The following is a 24972-nucleotide window of genomic DNA, read 5'->3' as shown; positions in this document are numbered from 1 at the left end:
TTGATGTATTTGATGTATAGGGAAAATAACCTCAGGCAAATGTTTGCTGATTTATGTGTGTTCAAAACTGCCCATGGACCAGTTGGGGAGGAATATAACAAATGTAGCAATGGGAGACTGTATAGTTGATGATTGACCGGAAATGAATTAGACATCATGCATTTTGTGGAACGCCCTCATTAGTTGGAGTGGCGATGGTATTGATTTGGACAATATAGCTTATTTTATGCAGTAATGACAGATGATATATATGATGTTCTCCACGGCTCTCACCGAATCTGTTACTTAGAAAGATGCTAATGAGTGTGATTCCTTCAAAAATGGTCTAAAATGGTTTAAATATTGAACAACTAATCCAATCAAAAAATATGTAGCACCAGAAAGTCTTTGATGAAACCTGATGATATGGTATATATATTGCATATATGTACTTTTTTTTTAACATACGATGAGACTTCTTGAATTTCTTAACACAGGATAACGGTTTTTTAATGTGGGCACTGTAATGGTATTTTTTATATATGTATGTGTTGTCTTGTCTAGCACTTATACTGTCATTTTTGTATGTCTTTTAAATTCACAGGTAAAAGAAACAAACGTCCAGGTTTGTTGGACAGTTCAGGTAGTGTCTTGTTTTAGCATAGGACTAACAGGTATCCCACTTTCCCGCCCTCTCTGATTTTATGTTCTTTCTTAGAGGGGCATGTTTCTCATGAAGAAGGCAAAGGTACTAACCATATATTCATACAATCAAGAAACACAAATTATTTAAAGAACAAAAATTATTTTTTGATGTTATCAAGACAGAGTTATTGGGTGGGAAGACGTGAAAAAAAGGAGTTGGTTTGGTTATCTATTCCCAGAATCTTGTTTCATACAACAATCAACAAATGGACAAAGTCTTTGACACAATAGTTAGGTAATTAAACGTTTTTTTGATTAAGAACATATCACTACTTTGGTCTGGTAACAAAATACAAGTTTTATTCCACAATACAATGTTATAAAAAGCAATTCATTAAAACCATTATACAATGTGCATATTCGTCAGAGTGTTATTAAAATACAATAAAAAGGTCACAGAATCAAAAGGTCGACGCGGCGTTTCGGCTTTTTTTCTAGTATGCCTTCATCAGGACTGATTCTAGACAATTAAAATAATAAGACACATAGTTACCAGACATGTCAATATCATCTTTTCACATCATTTGTCTGTCCATTGTTGCATTCTAAACCCTTTAGTAAAGATTTATTTTCTTATTCTCTTTTATGTTATATTTACAATTATACTTAACATTCTTACTCCTGTGCTATACATGCGGTTATCTCTTGGAAAAAATCTTATATGAGTCTACCCACTGTTTGCCTTCCCCATGGATATATATGCTCCATATGTTGCAGAGACCCCCATTAGCTCCTTCACTAAAAAAGAGAGAAAAAGTACCTCCTATAATAAGGTGCGTACCTTGTTGTTCCAGTTGAGTTTATTATCTCCCTGGATTGAACTACTTGGTTCTAAGAGAAATCCTTTTTTGGAATTAGGACTCTTGCAGCTTTGTCAACTCAATGTGTGCAAAGTTGCTCTGTCTCCTAGATAGAGAGCCAATGATTAATGGTCATTTCTTATAGATGCATGGATTTGTTCATTAAGATTGCGTTTCATAACCTTTCTTTACATACCATGTAATGGGTTTAGTGGATTTCCATTACTTTCAGGTCAGGTTTGTCCAGTTTTATACGGTACGAGGTTTGATTCTCTCCTTTACTGCCTGTAGGTATTAAATTACTTATAATGAGTATTATCATAATTTGATTTTATTATATCTGAACCAAAAAATTCATGTGTCACTTTGTCCCACATACCTTAATGAGGCTCTATATTCCCTGTGTCTTTTGCTGCCAGGAGGAGCCACCGTTCTATATATTGAACCTTCTAGCTCTATCCTCCCTGTGGAAATTAAATTGTATGAAGTGTCTTTCTTTTCTTCTTAAATTAGTTACACCGTTCATGCCATATATTATTACTGCACTCACCGTGGGAGTCAGGGTTATAGTGCCAAGTTCCCCTTTTCAATTGGGTAACGATCTCCCTCGCAGTGTGTGTCCTGTGAGGTATCTTCTTCTGTGTAGTTGGATATCTGTATGGGATATTTCTTAGACATTATAATCTTCCTATGTCATCAATTGGTAAAACTCATTCTATATGGCGCTATCTGAGATTATGTTCAAAAGGAACATGGGTTAAAACAGGATTTGTCTATTTTGTCAGAGTCTGTATTCTGTTAGACTATATTATATTAAGGGTAGTATTCATTTCTACCATAATTTGTGATTATAACCCATGTATACGGCAAAACTAGGATTGAACGATTTTGGAAAACTTTCACCAAACTGAAAAAAGTTTTTTATATACAATCTCCATCAACCACTTCCTGTAGGGGATAATTATTTTTGCTATTATGGTGCCACACAGATCTCTTAGGTTTTTTGAAAAAAAAAATTTCATTATTGTATAAGAGACACTTTAAAAACGTTCCTGCGGTGGATATTCTATTTATTTTCCCTAATCTGGGTTAACCTGCAACTATTTAGGTCTGTTTGGGGGCCGTCCGTGTGGTCTACTTACCGATATTCATGCAGTCGGCCTCCCTGCTCCTCTCTTCCTGGCAGCACGTCCTTGTTGTCTCACCACAGCGTTTTTCTGAAATGAAACGTGCCTGCCGTGTGCTCGTTTAAGTACAATTCGCCGGTTCAATGGGCGCCTTACAATTGTGCGTTCTATTGGATATGAGGGGATAAACAAGACCGGTCGCTATGGCGACAGCTCATTCCGTATTCCCATTCTTATTGGCTCATTCGTTGCCAATCGGATTCGCGCTCAAAGACGCGTCGCCATGGAAACTTGTGGACAGGCCGTATTTCGATTGCCCATACTATTTAAATTGCCGCGACCTTGTTGTTAGGGTATTCTCCTACACTTTGCCTAAGAGGAGATATCCCTCATAGACTGTTTTGGGTTCTCTCTGTTTATTATATCTTGCATCGCTCGTCCGTTTCGGGTTCTCTCTATTTACTATTTCTTAAACCGCGCGTCTGTGATGTGGAGACATGGTAGGCGCGTTTCTATTGGATCGGAATTAGTTACACCGCTTCCTATTGGTCAGAATGCTAAAAGGTGTGTTTCAGTGCTTGTAATGAAAGGTTTGTTTTCTACTCTTATTCCGAGTGTTTACCATTGCGTCTAGTCAATGCTTGTAATGAAAGGTTTGTTTTCTGCTCTTATTCCGAGTGTTTGCCATTGCGTCTAGTCTATATTATAGCCCGGTATTGCTAGGTATTACCTGGCAAATATCCGATGTTGTTCACTATATTGTAGCATAGGGCATATTACCACTGTAGCCCGTACATCATTGTTTATCATGGCGTTACATGTGGATTTTTCCATTATTGGATGTAGGGGTATTTCTTAAGTTTTTTTAAAATTAATTGAGGATTATTTTCTCCCAGTCCTCTCTTGAGTTTAGGCCACATCTTACACTGTTAAAAGAGGACATGCAGAATTGTTCTCTCCTTTTCCTTTTGTTATCTAGATTGCCCCCTCTTTTGCTTCCTGTGATTTTTTCTAGGCCACACCACTTGAGATCATTGATTTGATGACCTGCAGTTTTCCAGTGTTCAGTCAACTTGGACCCCATCATTGAATCTAGTACACAAGGACATAGAGGCATTTGAAAGATCCATAGATAAGAGTGTAGAAAACCTCCTAAAACAAAAAATCTGGACACCTTTTAACTTGAGTAAAGAAGAAAAAAAGGCTCTTGAACTTCTAGAAAAAAATGAATCCCTAACCATTAAACCAGCGGATAAAGGGGGAAGTATTGTACTAATGGACAGTGAAGATTATAATAACAGAATGTTCAAACTCTTAAACAACAAGGACCACTATAGCAAATCAAACAGGGAGGAATGGCACACCTTGAAAGAAGAAATAGGGAGACTACTTAGACATGCCAAAGAGGACAATATAATATGCGAAGAAGAGTATACATTCATGAGGAACTCGGATCCCCTTATTCCAGCCCTCTATGGCCTTCCCAAGGTACATAAAGACCTGAAAGACCCTCCCATGAGACCAATAGTGTCATGCATAGGGTCTTTGACAGAACCGCTAAGTAAATATGTTGAAATATTCTTACAACCTATAGTCCAAAAACAGAGAGCTTATATCAAGGACACCACCCATATGATTCAAAAAATCGAGGGCCTTACATTTAATCCAGACACCCAGGTATTAGTGACTTTGGATATAGAAGCACTATATACCAATATCCCTCAGAACAGTACCATTGACATCATGGAAGAAATACTAGACTCCCAACAGCATCTATCTGTACATCACCAAACATTCATTTTGGAATGTATCACATTAATTCTAAAAAACAATATATTCCTTTTTCAAGACAATTTATTCAGACAAATCAAGGGGACCAGTATGGGGGCTACATGTGCCCCCAGTCTGGCTTGTCTGTATGTGGCCAGATTTGAGGACAATCACATCTACAATAGTGCTGCCCCATTCTACGAGAACATATCGGAGTGGGGGAGATACATAGATGATATTTTCTTCATATGGACAGGAGATGTGGAAATGTTGGGTGAATTCCTTCTCTGGTTAAATCTTGGAGATGCCAACCTGAAGTTTACCTCACACATCAACAGACAATATGTAGAGTTTCTAGACATTATAATAAAACTCACTGAAGGTCACCTAACTGTAGAACTTTACACCAAACCCACAGATAGGAACACGATGTTGCACTTCCAGAGCAACCACCCGGCCTCGCAGAAAAACAATATCCCTTTTGGCCAATTTTTGAGGCTAAAAAGGAACTGCACATCAATGCCAGACTTTGAAAAACATGCAACAAATCTAAGAAAGAAATTCTTAGAAAGGGGTTACCCCAAAAAAATGATCAAGCATGCCTACAAGAGGGCTAAATACTTTAATAGGGACTATCTGTTCACACCTAAAGAAAAAACTGAGGACCCTCAAAATTCCATCATGTTTGTGACCAACTTCTCACAAGTGAGCCATAGGGTCAAAAACATTATAAATAGAAATTGGCACCTAATAAAGGACAAATCTCAGACTCCGATCCCCAAACCAATTTTTTCTTATCGAAGAAACAAAACCATCAGGAACTGTTTAGTCCACACATATAGAGAAAAGAGCATAAATAACCAACGGACTATTAATGACACTCCTGCACCCACTGGCACACACCCATGTGCAGGCTGTAGCAACTGCGCAAGCATTATAAAAGGAAAAACTATAACGGTAAATGACAGATCGGTAAAGATAAAGAGCTTCATGAATTGTAGAACTAAAAATATCATATATTTGATCCAATGTCCCTGCCAGAAATCATACATAGGCGAAACATCAAGAGAAGTCAGATTGCGCCTTAATGAGCACAGATCAGGCCTTAGGACAAATAAACTAGGAGCACCTCTGACTGAACACTGGAAAACTGCAGGTCATCAAATCAATGATCTCAAGTGGTGTGGCCTAGAAAAAATCACAGGAAGCAAAAGAGGGGGCAATCTAGATAACAAAAGGAAAAGGAGAGAACAATTCTACATGTCCTCTTTTAACAGTGTAAGATGTGGCCTAAACTCAAGAGAGGACTGGGAGAAAATAATCCTCAATTAATTTTAAAAAAACTTAAGAAATACCCCTACATCCAATAATGGAAAAATCCACATGTAACGCCATGATAAACAATGATGTACGGGCTACAGTGGTAATATGACCTATGCTACAATATAGTGAACAACATCGGATATTTGCCAGGTAATACCTAGCAATACCGGGCTATAATATAGACTAGACGCAATGGCAAACACTCGGAATAAGAGCAGAAAACAAACCTTTCATTACAAGCATTGACTAGACGCAATGGTACACACTCGGAATAAGAGTAGAAAACAAACCTTTCATTACAAGCACTGAAACACACCTTTTAGCATTCTGACCAATAGGAAGCGGTGTAACTAATTCCGATCCAATAGAAACCCGCCTACCATGTCTCCACATCACAGACGCGCGGTTTAAGAAATAGTAAATAGAGAGAACCCGAAACGGACGAGCGATGCAAGATATAATAAACAGAGAGAACCCAAAACAGTCTATGAGGGATATCTCCTCTTAGGCAAAGTGAAGGAGAATACCCTAACAACAAGATCGCGGCAATTTAAATAGTATGGGCAATCGAAATACGGCCTGTCCACAAGTTTCCATGGCGACGCGTCTTTGAGCGCGAATCCGATTGGCAACGAATGAGCCAATAAGAATGGGAATACGGAATGAGCTGTCGCCATAGCGACCGGTCTTGTTTATCCCCTCATATCCAATAGAACGCACAATTGTAAGGCGCCCATTGAACCGGCGAATTGTACTTAAACGAGCACACGGCAGGCACGTTTCATTTCAGAAAAACGCTGTGGTGAGACAACAAGGACGTGCTGCCAGGAAGAGAGGAGCAGGGAGGCCGACTGCATGAATATCGGTAAGTAGACCACACAGACGGCCCCCAAACAGACCTAAATAGTTGCAGGTTAACCCAGATTAGGGAAAATAAATAGAATATCCACCGCAGGAACGTTTTTAAAGTGTCTCTTATACAATAATGAAAAAATGTTTTTAAAAAAACCTAAGAGATCTGTGTGGCACCATAATAGCAAAAATAATTATCCCCTACAGGAAGTGGTTGATGGAGATTGTATATAAAAAACTTTTTTCAGTTTGGTGAAAGTTTTCCAAAATCGTTCAATCCTAGTTTTGCCGTATACATGGGTTATAATCACAAATTATGGTAGAAATGAATACTACCCTTAATATAATATAGTCTAACAGAATACAGACTCTGACAAAATAGACAAATCCTGTTTTAACCCATGTTCCTTTTGAACATAATCTCAGATAGCGCCATATAGAATGAGTTTTACCAATTGATGACATAGGAAGATTATAATGTCTAAGAAATATCCCATACAGATATCCAACTATACAGAAGAAGATACCTCACAGGACACACACTGCGAGGGAGATCGTTACCCAATTGAAAAGGGGAACTTGGCACTATAACCCTGACTCCCACGGTGAGTGCAGTAATAATATATGGCATGAACGGTGTAACTAATTTAAGAAGAAAAGAAAGACACTTCATACAATTTAATTTCCACAGGGAGGATAGAGCTAGAAGGTTCAATATATAGAACGGTGGCTCCTCCTGGCAGCAAAAGACACAGGGAATATAGAGCCTCATTAAGGTATGTGGGACAAAGTGACACATGAATTTTTTGGTTCAGATATAAAAAAAAAATCAAATTATGATAATACTCATTATAAGTAATTTAATACCTACAGGCAGTAAAGGAGAGAATCAAACCTCGTACCGTATAAAACTGGACAAACCTGACCTGAAAGTAATGGAAATCCACTAAACCCATTACATGGTATGTAAAGAAAGGTTATGAAACGCAATCTTAATGAACAAATCCATGCATCTATAAGAAATGACCATTAATCATTGGCTCTCTATCTAGGAGACAGAGCAACTTTGCACACATTGAGTTGACAAAGCTGCAAGAGTCCTAATTCCAAAAAAGGATTTCTCTTAGAACCAAGTAGTTCAATCCAGGGAGATAATAAACTCAACTGGAACAACAAGGTACGCACCTTATTATAGGAGGTACTTTTTCTCTCTTTTTTAGTGAAGGAGCTAATGGGGGTCTCTGCAACATATGGAGCATATATATCCATGGGGAAGGCAAACAGTGGGTAGACTCATATAAGATTTTTTCCAAGAGATAACCGCATGTATAGCACAGGAGTAAGAATGTTAAGTATAATTGTAAATATAACATAAAAGAGAATAAGAAAAGAAATCTTTACTAAAGGGTTTAGAATGCAACAATGGACAGACAAATGATGTGAAAAGATGATATTGACATGTCTGGTAACTATGTGTCTTATTATTTTAATTGTCTAGAATCAGTCCTGATGAAGGCATACTAGAAAAAAAGCCGAAACGCCGCGTCGACCTTTTGATTCTGTGACCTTTTTATTGTATTTTAATAACACTCTGACGAATATGCACATTGTATAATGGTTTTAATGAATTGCTTTTTATAACATTGTATTGTGGAATAAAACTTGTATTTTGTTACCAGACCAAAGTAGTGATATGTTCTTAATCAAAAAAACGTTTAATTACCTAACTATTGTGTCAAAGACTTTGTCCATTTGTTGATTGTTGTATGAAACAAGATTCTGGGAATAGATAACCAAACCAACTCCTTTTTTTCACGTCTTCCCACCCAATAACTCTGTCTTGATAACATCAAAAAATAATTTTTGTTCTTTAAATAATTTGTGTTTCTTGATTGTATGAATATATGGTTAGTACCTTTGCCTTCTTCATGAGAAACATGCCCCTCTAAGAAAGAACATAAAATCAGAGAGGGCGGGAAAGTGGGATACCTGTTAGTCCTACGCTAAAACAAGACACTACCTGAACTGTCCAACAAACCTGGACGTTTGTTTCTTTTACCTGAATGTTTCCCCACCGTCCTCTACAAAGTTAGAGTGGGGTCCTCCTATTTGTTGACACATTTTTCACTCGGCTTGTTAGCTGAGGAGGTTTATCACTGCATATCAGCAGTAGGGCAATTTATAACATAGCCCATAAATTTGATATATAATAATCAACAGAGAGAATGGAAGGAATTAAAACATACACCTTCTCGGAAGATCAGTTCAATAAATTAATTCACAACAATAAGCCTAGAAATACAACAACCCCAATTAGACTAGACAAATCCGATGAGGAACAATGGGAAAAATTGTGGAACCGCAAAAAGAAAGTAGTTAGAGCGGAGCTTCACGCAGAATTTTTAGTGGATTACTGCAAAAATGGAGTAATACCGAAGGGGCTTCAGGTCACAAACGAACCAGGAGTCTTCATTACAGATAGGAACTTCATAGAAAAATGGACACTAGTAGCCAACCGTTGTAGTAGGGATTGGATCCTTTTAATAATAGAAACAGCCAATGAATTCCTAGTGATCGAACGTAGGGAGATTGAGGAATTAGAAAGCCAACTAAAAGACAGCACGGGACTAGAAGATGCAAAAGCCAAATTAGAGGAGATCCAAAATGACATAAATGGTTATAGTGAATATCTGTTTCAAAAGAAAAGTAGCAAACTTAAAAAGGACATAGAGAATTATAACCCTGAATTTGTATACCCCTATTTACAAAAAGATTTCTACGAACGCCCTAGAGAACAATACCAACCCCGCAGACAATGGCACAACCAGCCCAGAAACTTCCCCAAAAGGAAAGTGAGGTTTTTCGATACATCATATACAAGTAGTGATTCAGAGGGAGAACAAACAACTGACAAGACTAAAAACAGCGAACAAGGTAAACAATCACAAGCAAAAGAAGGGTTCTCTTTTTTAGGCAATCGCAATCAACAATTTGGCCAACAGAAAGGGAGAGGGAGGGGCCGCAACAACTACAATCAGCAACCCCAATATCAACAGGTCCAACACCCTCAACGTCCACGTACCAGAAGCCAGAAACAGTGGGATTAAATAGTACAAATAAAGCAGCAATAATCAATTTGTCCAAACATCACCCCTCCCCAACAGAAGTAAAATTACTGGAAAAGGGTCTAGGCTATGCAATCTGCTCCCCTGTAGACAAGTACGCATTAGAAAGGGATTTACAAAACTTTTTTAGAAAAGTTAGACTTCGTGTATTCTTCGAAGGCAAAGACACTATACCAAAAGATAATAAGTCGGGCCTCAAAAATAAATCAACTTGGACCCCATCATTGAATCTAGTACACAAGGACATAGAGGCTTTTGAAAGATCCATAGATAAGAGTGTAGAAAACCTCCTAAAACAAAAAATCTGGACACCTTTTAACTTGAGTAAAGAAGAAAAAAAGGCTCTTGAACTTCTAGAAAAAAATGAATCCCTAACCATTAAACCAGCGGATAAAGGGGGAAGTATTGTACTAATGGACAGTGAAGATTATAATAACAGAATGTTCAAACTCTTAAACAACAAGGACCACTATAGCAAATCAAACAGGGAGGAATGGCACACCTTGAAAGAAGAAATAGGGAGACTACTTAGACATGCCAAAGAGGACAATATAATATGCGAAGAAGAGTATACATTCATGAGGAACTCAGATCCCCTTATTCCAGCCCTCTATGGCCTTCCCAAGGTACATAAAGACCTGAAAGACCCTCCCATGAGACCAATAGTGTCATGCATAGGGTATTTGACAGAACCGCTAAGTAAATATGTTGAAATATTCTTACAACCTATAGTCCAAAAACAGAGAGCTTATATCAAGGACACCACCCATATGATTCAAAAAATCGAGGGCCTTACATTTAATCCAGACACCCAGGTATTAGTGACTTTGGATATAGAAGCACTATATACCAATATCCCTCAGAACAGTACCATTGACATCATGGAAGAAATACTAGACTCCCAACAGCATCTATCTGTACATCACCAAACATTCATTTTGGAATGTATCACATTAATTCTAAAAAACAATATATTCCTTTTTCAAGACAATTTATTCAGACAAATCAAGGGGACCAGTATGGGGGCTACATGTGCCCCCAGTCTGGCTTGTCTGTATGTGGCCAGATTTGAGGACAATCACATCTACAATAGTGCTGCCCCATTCTACGAGAACATATCGGAGTGGGGGAGATACATAGATGATATTTTCTTCATATGGACAGGAGATGTGGAAATGTTGGGTGAATTCCTTCTCTGGTTAAATCTTGGAGATGCCAACCTGAAGTTTACCTCACACATCAACAGACAATATGTAGAGTTTCTAGACATTATAATAAAACACACTGAAGGTCACCTAACTGTAGAACTTTACACCAAACCCACAGATAGGAACATGATGTTGCACTTCCAGAGCAACCACCCGGCCTCGCAGAAAAACAATATCCCTTTTGGCCAATTTTTGAGGCTAAAAAGGAACTGCACATTAATGCCAGACTTTGAAAAACATGCAACAAATCTAAGAAAGAAATTCTTAAAAAGGGGTTACCCCCAAAAAATTATCAGGCATGCCTACAAGAGGGCTAAATACTTTAATAGGGACTATCTGTTCACACCTAAAGAAAAAACTGAGGACCCTCAAAATTCCATCATGTTTGTGACCAACTTCTCACAAGTGAGCCATAGGGTCAAAAACATTATAAATAGAAATTGGCACCTAATAAAGGACAAATCTCAGACTCCGATCCCCAAACCAATTTTTTCTTATCGAAGAAACAAAACCATCAGGAACTGTTTAGTCCACACATATAGAGAAAAGAGCATAAATAACCAACGGACTATTAATGACACTCCTGCACCCACTGGCACACACTCATGTGCAGGCTGTAGCAACTGCGCAAGCATTATAAAAGGAAAAACTATAACGGTAAATGACAGATCGGTAAAGATAAAGAGCTTCATGAATTGTAGAACTAAAAATATCATATATTTGATCCAATGTCCCTGCCAGAAATCATACATAGGCGAAACATCAAGAGAAGTCAGATTGCGCCTTAATGAGCACAGATCAGCCCTTAGGACAAATAAACTAGGAGCACCTCTGACTGAACACTGGAAAACTGCAGGTCATCAAATCAATGATCTCAAGTGGTGTGGCCTAGAAAAAATCACAGGAAGCAAAAGAGGGGGCAATCTAGATAACAAAAGGAAAAGGAGAGAACAATTCTACATGTCCTCTTTTAACAGTGTAAGATGTGGCCTAAACTCAAGAGAGGACTGGGAGAAAATAATCCTCAATTAATTTTAAAAAAACTTAAGAAATACCCCTACATCCAATAATGGAAAAATCCACATGTAACGCCATGATAAACAATGATGTACGGGCTACAGTGGTAATATGACCTATGCTACAATATAGTGAACAACATCGGATATTTGCCAGGTAATACCTAGCAATACCGGGCTATAATATAGACTAGACGCAATGGCAAACACTTGGAATAAGAGCAGAAAACAAACCTTTCATTACAAGCATTGACTAGACGCAATGGTACACACTCGGAATAAGAGTAGAAAACAAACCTTTCATTACAAGCACTGAAACACACCTTTTAGCATTCTGACCAATAGGAAGCGGTGTAACTAATTCCGATCCAATAGAAACGCGCCTACCATGTCTCCACATCACAGACGCGCGGTTTAAGAAATAGTAAATAGAGAGAACCCGAAACGGACGAGCGATGCAAGATATAATAAACAGAGAGAACCCAAAACAGTCTATGAGGGATATCTCCTCTTAGGCAAAGTGTAGGAGAATACCCTAACAACAAGATCGCGGCAATTTAAATAGTATGGGCAATCGAAATACGGCCTGTCCACAAGTTTCCATGGCGACGCGTCTTTGAGCGCGAATCCGATTGGCAACGAATGAGCCAATAAGAATGGGAATACGGAATGAGCTGTCGCCATAGCGACCGGTCTTGTTTATCCCCTCATATCCAATAGAACGCACAATTGTAAGGCGCCCATTGAACCGGCGAATTGTACTTAAACGAGCACACGGCAGGCACGTTTCATTTCAGAAAAACGCTGTGGTGAGACAACAAGGACGTGCTGCCAGGAAGAGAGGAGCAGGGAGGCCGACTGCATGAATATCGGTAAGTAGACCACACGGACGGCCCCCAAACAGACCTAAATAGTTGCAGGTTAACCCAGATTAGGGAAAATAAATAGAATATCCACCGCAGGAACGTTTTTAAAGTGTCTCTTATACAATAATGAAAATTTTTTTTTAAAAAAACCTAAGAGATCTGTGTGGCACCATAATAGCAAAAATAATTATCCCCTACAGGAAGTGGTTGATGGAGATTGTATATAAAAAACTTTTTTCAGTTTGGTGAAAGTTTTCCAAAATCATTCAATCCTAGTTTTGCCGTATACATGGGTAATAATCACAAATTCTGGTAGAAATGAATACTACCCTTAATATAATATAGTCTAACAGAATACAGACTCTGACAAAATAGACAAATCCTGTTTTAACCCATGTTCCTTTTGAACATAATCTCAGATAGCGCCATATAGAATGAGTTTTACCAATTGATGACATAGGAAGATTATAATGTCTAAGAAATATCCAATACAGATATCCAACTACACAGAAGAAGATACCTCACAGGACACACACTGCGAGGGAGATCGTTACCCAATTGAAAAGGGGAACTTGGCACTATAACCCTGACTCCCACGGTGAGTGCAGTAATAATATATGGCATGAACGGTGTAACTAATTTAAGAAGAAAAGAAAGACACTTCATACAATTTAATTTCCACAGGGAGGATAGAGCTAGAAGGTTCAATATATAGAACGGTGGCTCCTCCTGGCAGCAAAAGACACAGGGAATATAGAGCCTCATTAAGGTATGTGGGACAAAGTGACACATGAATTTTTTGGTTCAGATATAATAAAATCAAATTATGATAATACTCATTATAAGTAATTTAATACCTACAGGCAGTAAAGGAGAGAATCAAACCTCGTACCGTATAAAACTGGACAAACCTGACCTGAAAGTAATGGAAATCCACTAAACCCATTACATGGTATGTAAAGAAAGGTTATGAAACGCAATCTTAATGAACAAATCCATGCATCTATAAGAAATGACCATTAATCATTGGCTCTCTATCTAGGAGACAGAGCAACTTTGCACACATTGAGTTGACAAAGCTGCAAGAGTCCTAATTCCAAAAAAGGATTTCTCTTAGAACCAAGTAGTTCAATCCAGGGAGATAATAAACTCAACTGGAACAACAAGGTACGCACCTTATTATAGGAGGTACTTTTTCTCTCTTTTTTAGTGAAGGAGCTAATGGGGGTCTCTGCAACATATGGAGCATATATATCCATGGGGAAGGCAAACAGTGGGTAGACTCATATAAGATTTTTTCCAAGAGATAACCGCATGTATAGCACAGGAGTAAGAATGTTAAGTATAATTGTAAATATAACATAAAAGAGAATAAGAAAAGAAATCTTTACTAAAGGGTTTAGAATGCAACAATGGACAGACAAATGATGTGAAAAGATGATATTGACATGTCTGGTAACTATGTGTCTTATTATTTTAATTGTCTAGAATCAGTCCTGATGAAGGCATACTAGAAAAAAAGCCGAAACGCCGCGTCGACCTTTTGATTCTGTGACCTTTTTATTGTATTTTAATAACACTCTGACGAATATGCACATTGTATAGTGGTTTTAATGAATTGCTTTTTATAACATTGTATTGTGGAATAAAACTTGTATTTTGTTACCAGACCAAAGTAGTGATATGTTCTTAATCAAATAAACGTTTAATTACCTAACTATTGTGTCAAAGACTTTGTCCATTTGTTGATTGTTGTATGAAACAAGATTCTGGGAATAGATAACCAAACCAACTCCTTTTTTTCACGTCTTCCCACCCAATAACTCTGTCTTGATAACATCAAAAAATAATTTTTGTTTTTAAATAATTTGTGTTTCTTGATTGTATGAATATATGGTTAGTACCTTTGCCTTCTTCATGAGAAACATGCCCCTCTAAGAAAGAACATAAAATCAGAGAGGGCGGGAAAGTGGGATACCTGTTAGTCCTACGCTAAAACAAGACACTACCTGAACTGTCCAACAAACCTGGACGTTTGTTTCTTTTACCTGAATGTTTCCCCACCGTCCTCTACAAAGTTAGAGTGGGGTCCTCCTATTTGTTGACACATTTTTCACTCGGCTTGTTAGCTGAGGAGGTTTATCTCTGCATATCAGCAGTAGGGCAATTTATAACATAGCCCATAAATTTGATATATAATAATCAACAGAGAGAATGGAAGGAATTAAAACATACACCTTCTCGGAAGATCAGTTCAATAAATTAATTCACAACAATAAGCCTAGAAATACAACAACCCCAATTAGACTAGACAAATCCGATGAGGAACAATGGGAAAAATTGTGGAACCGCAAAAAGAAAGTAGTTAGAGCGGAGCTTCACGCAGAATTTTTAGTGGATTACTGCAAAAATGGAGTAATACCGAAGGGGCTTCAGGTCACAAACGAACCAGGAGTCTTCATTACAGATAGGAACTTCATAGAAAAATGGACACTAGTAGCCAACCGTTGTAGTAGGGATTGGATCCTTTTAATAATAGAAACAGCCAATGAATTCCTAGTGATCGAACGTAGGGAGATTGAGGAATTAGAAAGCCAACTAAAAGACAGCACGGGACTAGAAGATGCAAAAGCCAAATTAGAGGAGATCCAAAATGACATAAATGGTTATAGTGAATATCTGTTTCAAAAGAAAAGTAGCAAACTTAAAAAGGACATAGAGAATTATAACCCTGAATTTGTATACCCCTATTTACAAAAAGATTTCTACGAACGCCCTAGAGAACAATACCAACCCCGCAGACAATGGCACAACCAGCCCAGAAACTTCCCCAAAAGGAAAGTGAGGTTTTTCGATACATCATATACAAGTAGTGATTCAGAGGGAGAACAAACAACTGACAAGACTAAAAACAGCGAACAAGGTAAACAATCACAAGCAAAAGAAGGGTTCTCTTTTTTAGGCAATCGCAATCAACAATTTGGCCAACAGAAAGGGAGAGGGAGGGGCCGCAACAACTACAATCAGCAACCCCAATATCAACAGGTCCAACACCCTCAACGTCCACGTACCAGAAGCCAGAAACAGTGGGATTAAATAGTACAAATAAAGCAGCAATAATCAATTTGTCCAAACATCACCCCTCCCCAACAGAAGTAAAATTACTGGAAAAGGGTCTAGGCTATGCAATCTGCTCCCCTGTAGACAAGTACGCATTAGAAAGGGATTTACAAAACTTTTTTAGAAAAGTTAGACTTCGTGTATTCTTCGAAGGCAAAGACACTATACCAAAAGATAATAAGTCGGGCCTCAAAAATAAATCAACTTGGACCCCATCATTGAATCTAGTACACAAGGACATAGAGGCTTTTGAAAGATCCATAGATAAGAGTGTAGAAAACCTCCTAAAACAAAAAATCTGGACACCTTTTAACTTGAGTAAAGAAGAAAAAAAGGCTCTTGAACTTCTAGAAAAAAATGAATCCCTAACCATTAAACCAGCGGATAAAGGGGGAAGTATTGTACTAATGGACAGTGAAGATTATAATAACAGAATGTTCAAACTCTTAAACAACAAGGACCACTATAGCAAATCAAACAGGGAGGAATGGCACACCTTGAAAGAAGAAATAGGGAGACTACTTAGACATGCCAAAGAGGACAATATAATATGCGAAGAAGAGTATACATTCATGAGGAACTCGGATCCCCTTATTCCAGCCCTCTATGGCCTTCCCAAGGTACATAAAGACCTGAAAGACCCTCCCATGAGACCAATAGTGTCATGCATAGGGTCTTTGACAGAACCGCTAAGTAAATATGTTGAAATATCCTTACAACCTATAGTCCAAAAACAGAGAGCTTATATCAAGGACACCACCCATATGATTCAAAAAATCGAGGGCCTTACATTTAATCCAGACACCCAGGTATTAGTGACTTTGGATATAGAAGCACTATATACCAATATCCCTCAGAACAGTACCATTGACATCATGGAAGAAATACTAGACTCCCAACAGCATCTATCTGTACATCACCAAACATTCATTTTGGAATGTATCACATTAATTCTAAAAAACAATATATTCCTTTTTCAAGACAATTTATTCAGACAAATCAAGGGGACCAGTATGGGGGCTACATGTGCCCCCAGTCTGGCTTGTCTGTATGTGGCCAGATTTGAGGACAATCACATCTACAATAGTGCTGCCCCATTCTACGAGAACATATCGGAGTGGGGGAGATACATAGATGATATTTTCTTCATATGGACAGGAGATGTGGAAATGTTGGGTGAATTCCTTCTCTGGTTAAATCTTGGAGATGCCAACCTGAAGTTTACCTCACACATCAACAGACAATATGTAGAGTTTCTAGACATTATAATAAAACACACTGAAGGTCACCTAACTGTAGAACTTTACACCAAACCCACAGATAGGAACACGATGTTGCACTTCCAGAGCAACCACCCGGCCTCGCAGAAAAACAATATCCCTTTTGGCCAATTTTTGAGGCTAAAAAGGAACTGCACATCAATGCCAGACTTTGAAAAACATGCAACAAATCTAAGAAAGAAATTCTTAGAAAGGGGTTACCCCAAAAAAATGATCAGGCATGCCTACAAGAGGGCTAAATACTTTAATAGGGACTATCTGTTCACACCTAAAGAAAAAACTGAGGACCCTCAAAATTCCATCATGTTTGTGACCAACTTCTCACAAGTGAGCCATAGGGTCAAAAACATTATAAATAGAAATTGGCACCTAATAAAGGACAAATCTCAGACTCCGATCCCCAAACCAATTTTTTCTTATCGAAGAAACAAAACCATCAGGAACTGTTTAGTCCACACATATAGAGAAAAGAGCATACATAACCAACGGACTATTAATGACACTCCTGCACCCACTGGCACACACCCATGTGCAGGCTGTAGCAACTGCGCAAGCATTATAAAAGGAAAAACTATAACGGTAAATGACAGATCGGTAAAGATAAAGAGCTTCATGAATTGTAGAACTAAAAATATCATATATTTGATCCAATGTCCCTGCCAGAAATCATACATAGGCGAAACATCAAGAGAAGTCAGATTGCGCCTTAATGAGCACAGATCAGGCCTTAGGACAAATAAACTAGGAGCACCTCTGACTGAACACTGGAAAACTGCAGGTCATCAAATCAATGATCTCAAGTGGTGTGGCCTAGAAAAAATCACAGGAAGCAAAAGAGGGGGCAATCTAGATAACAAAAGGAAAAGGAGAGAACAATTCTACATGTCCTCTTTTAACAGTGTAAGATGTGGCCTAAACTCAAGAGAGGACTGGGAGAAAATAATCCTCAATTAATTTTAAAAAAACTTAAGAAATACCCCTACATCCAATAATGGAAAAATCCACATGTAACGCCATGATAAACAATGATGTACGGGCTACAGTGGTAATATGACCTATGCTACAATATAGTGAACAACATCGGATATTTGCCAGGTAATACCTAGCAATACCGGGCTATAATATAGACTAGACGCAATGGCAAACACTCGGAATAAGAGCAGAAAACAAACCTTTCATTACAAGCATTGACTAGACGCAATGGTACACACTCGGAATAAGAGTAGAAAACAAACCTTTCATTACAAGCACTGAAACACACCTTTTAGCATTCTGACCAATAGGAAGCGGTGTAACTAATTCCGATCCAATAGAAACCCGCCTACCATGTCTCCACATCACAGACGCGCGGTTTAAGAAATAGTAAATAGAGAGAACCCGAAACGGACGAGCGATGCAAGATATAATAAACAGAGAGAACCCAAAACAGTCTATGAGGGATATCTCCTCTTAGGCAAAGTGAAGGAGAATACCCTAACAACAAGATCGCGGCAATTTAAATAGTATGGGCAATCGAAATACGGCCTGTCCACAAGTTTCCATGGCGACGCGTCTTTGAGCGCGAATCCGATTGGCAACGAATGAGCCAATAAGAATGGGAATACGGAATGAGCTGTCGCCATAGCGACCGGTCTTGTTTATCCCCTCATATCCAATAGAACGCACAATTGTAAGGCGCCCATTGAACCGGCGAATTGTACTTAAACGAGCACACGGCAGGCACGTTTCATTTCAGAAAAACGCTGTGGTGAGACAACAAGGACGTGCTGCCAGGAAGAGAGGAGCAGGGAGGCCGACTGCATGAATATCGGTAAGTAGACCACACAGACGGCCCCCAAACAGACCTAAATAGTTGCAGGTTAACCCAGATTAGGGAAAATAAATAGAATATCCACCGCAGGAACGTTTTTAAAGTGTCTCTTATACAATAATGAAAAAATGTTTTAAAAAAAACCTAAGAGATCTGTGTGGCACCATAATAGCAAAAATAATTATCCCCTACAGGAAGTGGTTGATGGAGATTGTATATAAAAAACTTTTTTCAGTTTGGTGAAAGTTTTCCAAAATCGTTCAATCCTAGTTTTGCCGTATACATGGGTTATAATCACAAATTATGGTAGAAATGAATACTACCCTTAATATAATATAGTCTAACAGAATACAGACTCTGACAAAATAGACAAATCCTGTTTTAACCCATGTTCCTTTTGAACATAATCTCAGATAGCGCCATATAGAATGAGTTTTACCAATTGATGACATAGGAAGATTATAATGTCTAAGAAATATCCCATACAGATATCCAACTATACAGAAGAAGATACCTCACAGGACACACACTGCGAGGGAGATCGTTACCCAATTGAAAAGGGGAACTTGGCACTATAACCCTGACTCCCACGGTGAGTGCAGTAATAATATATGGCATGAACGGTGTAACTAATTTAAGAAGAAAAGAAAGACACTTCATACAATTTAATTTCCACAGGGAGGATAGAGCTAGAAGGTTCAATATATAGAACGGTGGCTCCTCCTGGCAGCAAAAGACACAGGGAATATAGAGCCTCATTAAGGTATGTGGGACAAAGTGACACATGAATTTTTTGGTTCAGATATAAAAAAAAAATCAAATTATGATAATACTCATTATAAGTAATTTAATACCTACAGGCAGTAAAGGAGAGAATCAAACCTCGTACCGTATAAAACTGGACAAACCTGACCTGAAAGTAATGGAAATCCACTAAACCCATTACATGGTATGTAAAGAAAGGTTATGAAACGCAATCTTAATGAACAAATCCATGCATCTATAAGAAATGACCATTAATCATTGGCTCTCTATCTAGGAGACAGAGCAACTTTGCACACATTGAGTTGACAAAGCTGCAAGAGTCCTAATTCCAAAAAAGGATTTCTCTTAGAACCAAGTAGTTCAATCCAGGGAGATAATAAACTCAACTGGAACAACAAGGTACGCACCTTATTATAGGAGGTACTTTTTCTCTCTTTTTTAGTGAAGGAGCTAATGGGGGTCTCTGCAACATATGGAGCATATATATCCATGGGGAAGGCAAACAGTGGGTAGACTCATATAAGATTTTTTCCAAGAGATAACCGCATGTATAGCACAGGAGTAAGAATGTTAAGTATAATTGTAAATATAACATAAAAGAGAATAAGAAAAGAAATCTTTACTAAAGGGTTTAGAATGCAACAATGGACAGACAAATGATGTGAAAAGATGATATTGACATGTCTGGTAACTATGTGTCTTATTATTTTAATTGTCTAGAATCAGTCCTGATGAAGGCATACTAGAAAAAAAGCCGAAACGCCGCGTCGACCTTTTGATTCTGTGACCTTTTTATTGTATTTTAATAACACTCTGACGAATATGCACATTGTATAATGGTTTTAATGAATTGCTTTTTATAACATTGTATTGTGGAATAAAACTTGTATTTTGTTACCAGACCAAAGTAGTGATATGTTCTTAATCAAAAAAACGTTTAATTACCTAACTATTGTGTCAAAGACTTTGTCCATTTGTTGATTGTTGTATGAAACAAGATTCTGGGAATAGATAACCAAACCAACTCCTTTTTTTCACGTCTTCCCACCCAATAACTCTGTCTTGATAACATCAAAAAATAATTTTTGTTCTTTAAATAATTTGTGTTTCTTGATTGTATGAATATATGGTTAGTACCTTTGCCTTCTTCATGAGAAACATGCCCCTCTAAGAAAGAACATAAAATCAGAGAGGGCGGGAAAGTGGGATACCTGTTAGTCCTACGCTAAAACAAGACACTACCTGAACTGTCCAACAAACCTGGACGTTTGTTTCTTTTACCTGAATGTTTCCCCACCGTCCTCTACAAAGTTAGAGTGGGGTCCTCCTATTTGTTGACACATTTTTCACTCGGCTTGTTAGCTGAGGAGGTTTATCACTGCATATCAGCAGTAGGGCAATTTATAACATAGCCCATAAATTTGATATATAATAATCAACAGAGAGAATGGAAGGAATTAAAACATACACCTTCTCGGAAGATCAGTTCAATAAATTAATTCACAACAATAAGCCTAGAAATACAACAACCCCAATTAGACTAGACAAATCCGATGAGGAACAATGGGAAAAATTGTGGAACCGCAAAAAGAAAGTAGTTAGAGCGGAGCTTCACGCAGAATTTTTAGTGGATTACTGCAAAAATGGAGTAATACCGAAGGGGCTTCAGGTCACAAACGAACCAGGAGTCTTCATTACAGATAGGAACTTCATAGAAAAATGGACACTAGTAGCCAACCGTTGTAGTAGGGATTGGATCCTTTTAATAATAGAAACAGCCAATGAATTCCTAGTGATCGAACGTAGGGAGATTGAGGAATTAGAAAGCCAACTAAAAGACAGCACGGGACTAGAAGATGCAAAAGCCAAATTAGAGGAGATCCAAAATGACATAAATGGTTATAGTGAATATCTGTTTCAAAAGAAAAGTAGCAAACTTAAAAAGGACATAGAGAATTATAACCCTGAATTTGTATACCCCTATTTACAAAAAGATTTCTACGAACGCCCTAGAGAACAATACCAACCCCGCAGACAATGGCACAACCAGCCCAGAAACTTCCCCAAAAGGAAAGTGAGGTTTTTCGATACATCATATACAAGTAGTGATTCAGAGGGAGAACAAACAACTGACAAGACTAAAAACAGCGAACAAGGTAAACAATCACAAGCAAAAGAAGGGTTCTCTTTTTTAGGCAATCGCAATCAACAATTTGGCCAACAGAAAGGGAGAGGGAGGGGCCGCAACAACTACAATCAGCAACCCCAATATCAACAGGTCCAACACCCTCAACGTCCACGTACCAGAAGCCAGAAACAGTGGGATTAAATAGTACAAATAAAGCAGCAATAATCAATTTGTCCAAACATCACCCCTCCCCAACAGAAGTAAAATTACTGGAAAAGGGTCTAGGCTATGCAATCTGCTCCCCTGTAGACAAGTACGCATTAGAAAGGGATTTACAAAACTTTTTTAGAAAAGTTAGACTTCGTGTATTCTTCGAAGGCAAAGACACTATACCAAAAGATAATAAGTCGGGCCTCAAAAATAAATCAACTTGGACCCCATCATTGAATCTAGTACACAAGGACATAGAGGCTTTTGAAAGATCCATAGATAAGAGTGTAGAAAACCTCCTAAAACAAAAAATCTGGACACCTTTTAACTTGAGTAAAGAAGAAAAAAAGGCTCTTGAACTTCTAGAAAAAAATGAATCCCTAACCATTAAACCAGCGGATAAAGGGGGAAGTATTGTACTAATGGACAGTGAAGATTATAATAACAGAATGTTCAAACTCTTAAACAACAAGGACCACTATAGCAAATCAAACAGGGAGGAATGGCACACCTTGAAAGAAGAAATAGGGAGACTACTTAGACATGCCAAAGAGGACAATATAATATGCGAAGAAGAGTATACATTCAGGAGGAACTCAGATCCCCTTATTCCAGCCCTCTATGGCCTTCCCAAGGTACATAAAGACCTGAAAGACCCTCCCATGAGACCAATAGTGTCATGCATAGGGTCTTTGACAGAACCGCTAAGTAAATATGTTGAAATATTCTTACAACCTATAGTCCAAAAACAGAGAGCTTATATCAAGGACACCACCCATATGATTCAAAAAATCGAGGGCCTTACATTTAATCCAGACACCCAGGTATTAGTGACTTTGGATATAGAAGCACTATATACCAATATCCCTCAGAACAGTACCATTGACATCATGGAAGAAATACTAGACTCCCAACAGCATCTATCTGTACATCACCAAACATTCATTTTGGAATGTATCACATTAATTCTAAAAAACAATATATTCCTTTTTCAAGACAATTTATTCAGACAAATCAAGGGGACCAGTATGGGGGCTACATGTGCCCCCAGTCTGGCTTGTCTGTATGTGGCCAGATTTGAGGACAATCACATCTACAATAGTGCTGCCCCATTCTACGAGAACATATCGGAGTGGGGGAGATACATAGATGATATTTTCTTCATATGGACAGGAGATGTGGAAATGTTGGGTGAATTCCTTCTCTGGTTAAATCTTGGAGATGCCAACCTGAAGTTTACCTCACACATCAACAGACAATATGTAGAGTTTCTAGACATTATAATAAAACACACTGAAGGTCACCTAACTGTAGAACTTTACACCAAACCCACAGATAGGAACATGATGTTGCACTTCCAGAGCAACCACCCGGCCTCGCAGAAAAACAATATCCCTTTTGGCCAATTTTTGAGGCTAAAAAGGAACTGCACATTAATGCCAGACTTTGAAAAACATGCAACAAATCTAAGAAAGAAATTCTTAAAAAGGGGTTACCCCCAAAAAATTATCAGGCATGCCTACAAGAGGGCTAAATACTTTAATAGGGACTGTCTGTTCACACCTAAAGAAAAAACTGAGGACCCTCAAAATTCCATCATGTTTGTGACCAACTTCTCACAAGTGAGCCATAGGGTCAAAAACATTATAAATAGAAATTGGCACCTAATAAAGGACAAATCTCAGACTCCGATCCCCAAACCAATTTTTTCTTATCGAAGAAACAAAACCATCAGGAACTGTTTAGTCCACACATATAGAGAAAAGAGCATAAATAACCAACGGACTATTAATGACACTCCTGCACCCACTGGCACACACCCATGTGCAGGCTGTAGCAACTGCGCAAGCATTATAAAAGGAAAAACTATAACGGTAAATGACAGATCGGTAAAGATAAAGAGCTTCATGAATTGTAGAACTAAAAATATCATATATTTGATCCAATGTCCCTGCCAGAAATCATACATAGGCGAAACATCAAGAGAAGTCAGATTGCGCCTTAATGAGCACAGATCAGCCCTTAGGACAAATAAACTAGGAGCACCTCTGACTGAACACTGGAAAACTGCAGGTCATCAAATCAATGATCTCAAGTGGTGTGGCCTAGAAAAAATCACAGGAAGCAAAAGAGGGGGCAATCTAGATAACAAAAGGAAAAGGAGAGAACAATTCTACATGTCCTCTTTTAACAGTGTAAGATGTGGCCTAAACTCAAGAGAGGACTGGGAGAAAATAATCCTCAATTAATTTTAAAAAAACTTAAGAAATACCCCTACATCCAATAATGGAAAAATCCACATGTAACGCCATGATAAACAATGATGTACGGGCTACAGTGGTAATATGACCTATGCTACAATATAGTGAACAACATCGGATATTTGCCAGGTAATACCTAGCAATACCGGGCTATAATATAGACTAGACGCAATGGCAAACACTTGGAATAAGAGCAGAAAACAAACCTTTCATTACAAGCATTGACTAGACGCAATGGTACACACTCGGAATAAGAGTAGAAAACAAACCTTTCATTACAAGCACTGAAACACACCTTTTAGCATTCTGACCAATAGGAAGCGGTGTAACTAATTCCGATCCAATAGAAACGCGCCTACCATGTCTCCACATCACAGACGCGCGGTTTAAGAAATAGTAAATAGAGAGAACCCGAAACGGACGAGCGATGCAAGATATAATAAACAGAGAGAACCCAAAACAGTCTATGAGGGATATCTCCTCTTAGGCAAAGTGTAGGAGAATACCCTAACAACAAGATCGCGGCAATTTAAATAGTATGGGCAATCGAAATACGGCCTGTCCACAAGTTTCCATGGCGACGCGTCTTTGAGCGCGAATCCGATTGGCAACGAATGAGCCAATAAG

This window comes from Lissotriton vulgaris, chromosome 1_1 (assembly GCF_964263255.1).
Source record: "Lissotriton vulgaris chromosome 1_1, aLisVul1.2, whole genome shotgun sequence".
Classification (NCBI taxonomy): domain Eukaryota; kingdom Metazoa; phylum Chordata; class Amphibia; order Caudata; family Salamandridae; genus Lissotriton; species Lissotriton vulgaris.
Note: the sequence above shows the minus strand (reverse complement) of the source record.